General features: G+C 48.0%; 1 long non-coding RNA gene across 1 annotated transcript; it reads left to right on the top strand.

The window, feature by feature from the left end:
- The first annotated feature begins 1,915 nt into the window (after nt 1–1,915).
- Nucleotides 1,916–3,359, top strand: LOC112891437. The gene is made up of 2 exons (XR_003228554.1): nt 1,916–2,076; nt 2,167–3,359. It is a non-coding gene; the product is annotated as an uncharacterized LOC112891437 (long non-coding RNA).
- Nucleotides 3,360–8,214: the final 4,855 nt, after the last annotated feature.

Raw genomic sequence — 8,214 nt, forward strand, 5'->3', positions numbered from 1 at the left:
AATAGCATCCGATCTATCCGTAGAAAAATACTTTCAGAGACGGATCACGTCATCACCCGTCTCTGTAAATGGCCATCATTTTTAAGAGCGTATCACGATTTATAGGAGCGGGCACCCACCTCTGAAATGATGGCATTTAGTATCAATATTTGTCAAAAAATTATTATGAATATACATATAATTATAACTATACAGTATTTCAAACAATTTAAGTTATATTTTGAGGTTTCAACAATGTTAATCTTTATATACACTAAAATATATACTTGGCATATTTTTTTATCTATAGTTCACAATAATCATGTAGAAGTTTCATTTTTTAATTTATTTTGCTATATATAAAGATTTAAATAAATTTTCGGAATAATATTGAAAAAATTTTAGGTGTGGTGGCGTCACCCGCCCCTATAAACGATTTATAAGGGTGGGTGATGGCGTCACCGTCATCACCTACACTACAAATCACTTTCAGAGTTAATATAAAAGACTAACATACCTCATAGAATCACAGAAAGATATGCGGTTTAAACTCCGGGTGATGTAAATGTGTATATTTTGTCAAAAAAGCTACAATATGGTTTTCTTTTTCTGTTTGCATTTTATTTTTATATTTTAATTTTCTGGAAATCGATTTTTAGGAGCGAGTCACGTCGTAATGCTGATGTGCTACCATGCTAAAAATCGTATTTTTCGCTGAAGTAGAGGCGGGTAGCACACCAGCTCTGTGACAAAAAATTTTTAAAGTAGTGAGCGGATAAGCCTTGATGGGCACGTATTACGGGCACGGCACGCCGGAGCCTCACATCACAGGATCTATATCCATTTATCCGGAGTGGTACAAGGAGTGATAGGCGACTGATAATCTAGTAATCTTGGGAGACCATGGATAAGCTCCAGCGATTGACCAATGGCCAGTGAGGTTTTCACACCCTGCTGCCCAATGAGCTTTTAGCAGCAGGACTATGCATGCAGCTCTTGCGCTCTCTCTCTCTCCGCACTTGTACAGTAGCGGCAGCGGCTCTCGGTGGGTGGGTGTGACCGTGTGGACAGTGAGCCTAGTGTGACCGTGTGAACAGTGAGCCTCGGCTCCTGGAGCTGCCGATGCCGAGCAAGGTAGGCGAGAAGGACGGGCCGTGCCGGACTGCCGGTGCAAGTACGTGCACAGCTCCCCGCACTGCGCTCGCCGTTGCAGGCTTCCAGCTCCAAGCCTCCAACCACAAGTGGCGCGCCGCACTGCTGCCGCGAGGAACGTGAGGGTGTCTCGTGGCTGTCTCGCGGGCCGCGGAATCATGCGCCGCGACTGTTCACGCTGGCCCTGCGAGCGATCGATCGCCGTCCTCTCCTCACGGACCGACGGCATAGGCATGCTGCCGGCGCTCGCCCGCCGCGCGGCACAGCGCAACCGCATGCGCTAGCTCTGACACAGCATGGCCTCCCTGGCGCGGTGTTAACCGAAGAGGTGGAGGGCAGACAGACGAGTGGCGGGTCACGTCGCTGTCGAGAACCCCTAGGCGGGCCGCGGGTGGGCCGGCAGAAACCCAATCAGATCGCACTCGCCGAGGGCGGGCCCGCATTGACCGGTCAAGATCCGGGCGGGGGGCGCGGCTCGTGCGCGCATTCATCGCCCTGCGGCGGCCTCGGGAGAGCGCGACGTCTCGGGTCGGGCCGTCTGGCCCACCCCCGCGCCTCGAGATACGCATCACGGCCGCGGCGAGAGCCCCACCACGCTGACGTGAAGGGAAATCTACCGTCCACCAGCCTCGCTTCCACGCTGGCTCCGGGAACCGATTCCACTCCCTCCACATGAAGGCGTTATTTACTCTTGAAAAATGAAAATGGCAGTACAAATTACAAAAGGAAACGTTTCCATTTCAACCCGACGGTAAAACTGGTAGGAAATGATGGCAGGCAATAAACACCTCCCAAACAAACGCCCCAACCAAACGCCTCTCCTGCCCTTCACCCTTTCTATAAAAGCATCTCTTCGTCTCCGTCCCTTCTATTCATGAACAGCAGGAGAGAGTAGCCTAGTCCGGCCTCTCCTCGCAGATTCCCCTTCCTCGGGCTCTCCTGCCGGTCGTCCCTCGAGTTCCCTTTTCGAAGTTTTTCTCCCTTTTTTTTATCAAGCTTCTCCAGTAGATTATTACGGTGTTCTAGTTCTTGCAGATTTCGTGCATGTTTTCTGCGTCTTTGCTCTTTGGTCCGGGGTCGGATGGTTGGATTGGAAGCGGAGCTCCTATCTTTCCAATGAAGGGTCCGTTCGCTGGGTTGGTACAGCTGCTCGTTCATGGTTCCCACTATCCTATCTCATCACCTGAGGTTTATCCGAGACAAAGAGTGAGATGAGCGGCCTGGTGTTTGGCTTGAGATAGGCTTTGTGGCTTGCATGACCGAGGAGCTGCAACGTCCCCACGCTGGCCGCTCTTTGGATTGAAGGGAGCTCTGCGTCTTGATCCCATCAGCCCCCCTGCTTCGGTTTGTGCGCCCTACTAATGATGACCGCTACATAGGATTGCATGCTTAACCAGCGCTCCTTCTGCTCGATTTATTTGCTAATCCGTGTGTTCCATGCGTAGATCTGGAATTAGTAGCCATGCAGACCTGTTCTATTCTTACAATCTTTTTTTCTTATCGTCTACTAAGCTTGCTTGGCCAACTCACCTTCATTTGTTTATTCTGCATATTATCTCTTCTCCTGAATCAAACAGCTCGCCTGGGCTTATCCGTGCTGCTGGAGGCTACTAGCAGGTAAGCAGGTGCTTTGACGTCGCTTTATTCCTTTGCTGGTGAGATGTTACGTCATCCCTTGTTTACTGGTGCGTATTTGTGGTAGGGCTCATGGATCTTGCTCGCCACATCTTTGTCTCCCCGTCCCACTTCTAGGCTGCTTGTTGGGGTTGGCCTTTTTTTTTTCTTTTTCCTCCCTGTCTCTTTTCATTCCCTTCTGACAGATTCGCATCAGGTGCTCGATCGGATCTGAGCTCAGCTAGCGTCCATGTGGTGCCCAAGACAACCTCTCGTTTTCTGCTTTGCCTTGTCGACGTCGCTGGGGTTTGCAGCTCAATCTAGGCTAATCCTCTACTGGGCTGCTTGCGGTGAACAGGTTGCTGCTGCTGGAGGTCGAAGCCATTTCTGCGACGGCGACGCCCAAATGCCCAAAATTTCTGCTTCAAGATCGGCGCTCATTTGAACTCCACGTGCCATTTCTGTATTCATTTTAAATCGGATCGTTTGGATGTGCCGGACTACATGGTTTCGGCATGATGTGGGTGCGACGATTCGGTGTAACAGTTGGTCCTTAACAGAACCACTCCGTACTGATAATTGGCTGTGCCGTTTACTGTATGTTTTGCATGATGTATTCGTTTTGCATTTTGTTATGTTCCACGCAAAAAAAAAAAGTTTTCCCCCGGTAAGTGCAAATGGAATTGGATCGCATCATGTGTCGCCTTGCACCTGGGGACAAAGGCAGAACGGCAAGTGTATGTGGCCTTGTATCTACTTGAGGTTGTGTTTTACAACGATAGTTTATGGACGTGGAGTTGCTGAGGTGCGCACGCACTCGTAATACTGCAATGTTCTCCGTGTCCCTGTTTCTGGACCGTCGTGTTTCACCGTTTGTGCAATGAACTCCAGATTTTAGGACACGTATTTGAAGCTTCAGTTCTTTCAAAGAACATTGGATGAGGGCAATACGGCCGTCGAGCAAAAGTAGGCTGGGGAGCACCGTGCGCGCTGCCGGGGCGAGTACGTGCGCGGCCAACCGCGATCGCTGCGCTGCCGCCGCCGCGACGAACGTCAGCATGTGCCGCTCCGGCACGGGCGCTGCCCTCACTGGCGGCGCTCACGCATGCACGCTCCGGGGCCGTCAGGCGCGAGGGCAGGCACGGCATGAGCTGCGTCGCCGTAGGGAAGCAGGAGGAGACCCAGGCCCAGCGCCGCAGCGTCCCGGTCTGTCCCGGACCCAGGTCTACTCTTTTAAGGTCTCCGGCTCCGGCCCCAGCTCCTCCGCGCGTAGTAGGAGTAGGAGAAGACAGACAGCGGCCTGGCGCGGAGCGGCGAGTCCCGTCGCTGTCGCCCCGGCTGAACGCCGTGGGCGCGCGGCGCCCGAGGCGGCGCGAGCCGCGGCGGGCCAGCAGACACCCAATCAGATCGCACTCGCCGGGGCGGGCCCCGGCCCTGACCGGTCAAGATCCCGGGTGGGTCCCGGCTCAGATCCGGCGGGGGCCCCTGCTCCCTCGGGAGAGAGCGACGTCTCAGGTCTGGCGCCCTGCTCCTCCGCCTCGAGATACGCGTCACCGCGGCCTCGTGCTCGGCGCGGCTCTGCACCCCTGCCGCTAGCAGCGCGTGTGTCTCGGCAGTTGGCAAGCGCTGCATCTCGCTTGCACCGATGCGTTTATCTTCTCCAGAAACCAGCGGTGGGTGAACTGGTGGTGCCGCGCGTGTTGGTCCAGCAGCTGCTGCTGCGGCTGCGAGCGTGTCCTCGCGGACACCAAAACTCCAAAAGCCACACTGGAATTCACCAACCGTATGGCTAGCGAGCGCGTGGATGCAATCTTAACAACTCATGACAGGAAGAAGAGATCCACTGTATTGGTACTTCACTTTAAAGATTTTCAAAAATTTAAGATAAATAAATACACCAACATTTTATAACAGAAAATACACCTATATTTTATAATTATTTTAGTTTAATCCACTATAAAATATATCCTGTATTTATTTGGCTATGTAAATGTTTATGTATTAATCTAAAAGTTTGATTAAAGTTAATCGAGTTTGACATGGGATAAAAGTAAAACGAATGATAATTTAGAAAGGAAGAGTATGGACGTAAATATGAGTTGCCTTATTTCTTGGCACGGGACCGACAATGCGAAAATCAGCTTGTGACAAGATACAATATCCAAGTTAATAGAACCGTGTATTGGAACGTTATTTTATAAGAAAATCCACTAAGGTACAATAAGTTTAATGAACTCAATTGGGAATCTCTTGTCTACGTGGGGCGTACTAACACTGATGCACAACTTTTAAAATTCTACAGCATTAGCAGATTTGGTTTGGCACTGTCCACTCTAGCTGCCGGATAATTGCTTTGGACTTCTCTTTCACATAAGCTTTATGGATCCAAAGTTTTCACCTCGGAATGTTTTTACAAGGTTTCTCCCAGAGCATACCACTATGCGATCCATCGAGATCAATCCTGAGTCTCTCTGAACAGTGAAAGTATTCCCTTTTTGCCCAAGTTTTGTGTGTTTGAAGGTTGTCTTGACTTTTGCAAGCAGGTTGTTAGGTAAGGAACGACTCCAAGATGCTCTTGCCGATAGCAACAACTCTTTTGCCCTCTTCTGCTAACCAGTTTTGCCAAGCGGGTGCTCATGTTCTTTACGGAAAGGGAGCAGCCATCCACGACCGACTGCACCAGTGACTAGGATGGCAAAATTTTCCGTTCGCTTCACCTGGACAACTTCTACCCCTTTTTTTGACGACCGCGATCAGGAAATTTTTGACAACGGATTAAATTTCTATCCTTTGTCAAAATTTTATTCATTAAGTGTCTAAATATTAATATACTTCTTCTATTTCTTTTTGGCGAAACAGTATGCTTCTTCTATCGCATGTAATATGTAACCTCTTATCGCGGAAGAAATCCCGGCCACGGAGCCATCGAGTAACTGTAGCATGTACGTGTCCCAAGCTGCGTCCCGTCCAACCTTTTATAATAAATCTATATTTAATACTTCTAATTATTGTTAAACATTCGATGTAACGAACTAAAATTTAGTCCGAATGATCCAAACAGCCCTCAGCTTGTGCTTGAAAGTTGGACTGCCCGCAGACACAAGAACAGAACATCAAAACCCATTCCAATTCAAATGCATTGCCGTCGGATACTGAAAAATAGTATCTCCAGGAGTTTTTTTAAATTTTACTCTCTAAATTATTATTTAAAGAGCCTTCTGCATAAAAATCATTTTCTATATATTTTCATCCTCCAATAGCTTCTCTATATCTTGTGTACACTTTAGAAAACCATTTTCATTATCTATCTATAAATGTAGATAGAGCCTAACTACATTTGGATAACCACTTTGAGAACGTGTTGATGGATATTTTTCCATCAAAATTTATATTTCTAATAATGAAAAAGCATATAAAGAATCTTTTAAAGTTACTCTAAGATAAACATCCACTAATCGTGCCGCACCCTCCGCGAGCGCCGCGAAGCGCGCAATTCAACATAGTTGTATATGCTCACTGAAGAATCTGCATGTCCATGTTACGACAAGAAACAAAAAAGAATAGTACCCTCCAAAAATCAACCAAAATTCTGAGAATATATACCCGTGAGCGATCGATTGATCTGGAGACAGGCAGATATCTGAAAACGAGGTTGCATTCTTCTTTTTCGGAGAGGACGTGAAGATGCAGTGCCGATTGATGCTGCTGCTCCCTCACGGTTACTTTACAGGCGTTAGATTCTGTGTGTGCCGCCGTTTTTTCGTGTTTGAAAAAAGCATCCCTTGTTGGCATCAGTGGATCCACACGATCCTCCTGACGAGACAGATGAAGCTAGGAGCTTTCTATCCTTGTCGTTTCTTTGTGCTTCATTGGGTTTGCTTTTCCTGCCGGTCATGTTTACCCCTTTTTGTAGTAATGACCGTGTTAGATTTTCCACGAAGGATCAGCGTGTTGCCGTTGATCTTTGCCTAAAAAACCTTGTTTGGATCAAAGGTTAAATTTTAGCCTTCTTATTTGGATTGAAATAGAAGGAGTAAACATAGGCTAATTTTACAAATAATGTTAATTAGTGGTTAGAGCTAATTAGCTCTGATTCGACCATGTTTACCTTATTAGCATTAGCTTTGATTAGTTCATGTTTAACTAAATAGTACATCAAGGACTAACTTTTTAGCTCCCTGTTTCAGCCCATCCAAAACATAGCCGGAGGTAAGTTTTGCATTATCCGGGCCAGTAAAAAATGAATATAATTTATCACGGGTACAACTAAACAGGAGTATATATTGCGTGATTTAGTCTCTTGTAGATAAATATTTTATCCCAGAAGTATAACATAATATTTTGAAACTAATCTTGTTACACTATTTTGAAAAGATGATACCGCTTAAATTCGCAACTAGTTGATGGTGGCCTTTGAGAGAGTAGCAGAAAAATTAAAGGAATGGTAGCTCTTGAGGGAGTATAGCAGGAAAGTTAATCTAGCTGATCAACCACTGCTAGAAGAACACCAAGAGTCGTCGCACTATTTTGGCCGACTATTTTTTTATTACTAAGGCTAATCATCGTTGCCGTTGACATTCTGAGCTTAGCTCGCTTAATTATTAAGGCAGTGTACGCAAAAGCGCAAGCATCTCCGCTAAAAGTAACACACAAATGGACTAATGTTGGCTACGAGTCGACACCCGTCAGAGGCACAAAGACGTCATGACTGCCAGTGCCAAACCGGCATCAATCCTCATCCAATCTCACCGGCCGTCATCGACCAATGCGTCGGAGGATTTCTCCAGCCGGGTGGCGGAAAGCACCCGTCTAATCCTAGTTTAGGATGAGTTTGGGAGAAGTCAAGCAATGCTAAGTTAAGATGCGTATGAACACGAGAAGCACACAAGGGTTTAGAGTGATTCGGGCCGCCGGAGCGTAAAAACCTACGTCCATTGTGCGTTGTATTGCTTGTGAATTTGTGAAACTTATGCGTTGGTGGAACTTTTGAAAGCTTCCATTCTAACGTGCGCGCTCTCCCTTTTATAGGCTCAAGGAGAGCGCGTACGCTGAGCGGGGTCCCGACAAGTGGACTCAGCGACATATTAAATAACGTACACATTGGAGCCTTAAATGCCACAGATTTAGAAATCTTCCTCTTCGGCTCCCGTGCGTATCCTCTACTAGGGTAAGGTCATGTGCCGTCTCGCTAGCACAGGGTCTGCTGTCAGTAACATGCGTAGTGAGAGACGTGCTGCCACTGTAGGGTCAGTTCCCGCTGACAGCGCGAAGGGGCTATGTTGACCTGCCGTGCTGTAGCCTCTGCGCACTGTAGCAGCACACGCCGCGGCCCCCCTGTAGCAGGTCATAATACTCCTTCGCTCACGCGCACGATGCTGTGATGTGACTACACGCCGCTCGCCCGCGCACGCGGCGCGATGATGCGACGCGCCGTCTCAGTAACTGCGGGCTTACCGTGGTGTCAGCATA

The sequence above is a fragment of the Panicum hallii genome, chromosome 5 (genome assembly GCF_002211085.1).
Source record: "Panicum hallii strain FIL2 chromosome 5, PHallii_v3.1, whole genome shotgun sequence".
Taxonomy (NCBI): Eukaryota; Viridiplantae; Streptophyta; class Magnoliopsida; order Poales; family Poaceae; genus Panicum; species Panicum hallii.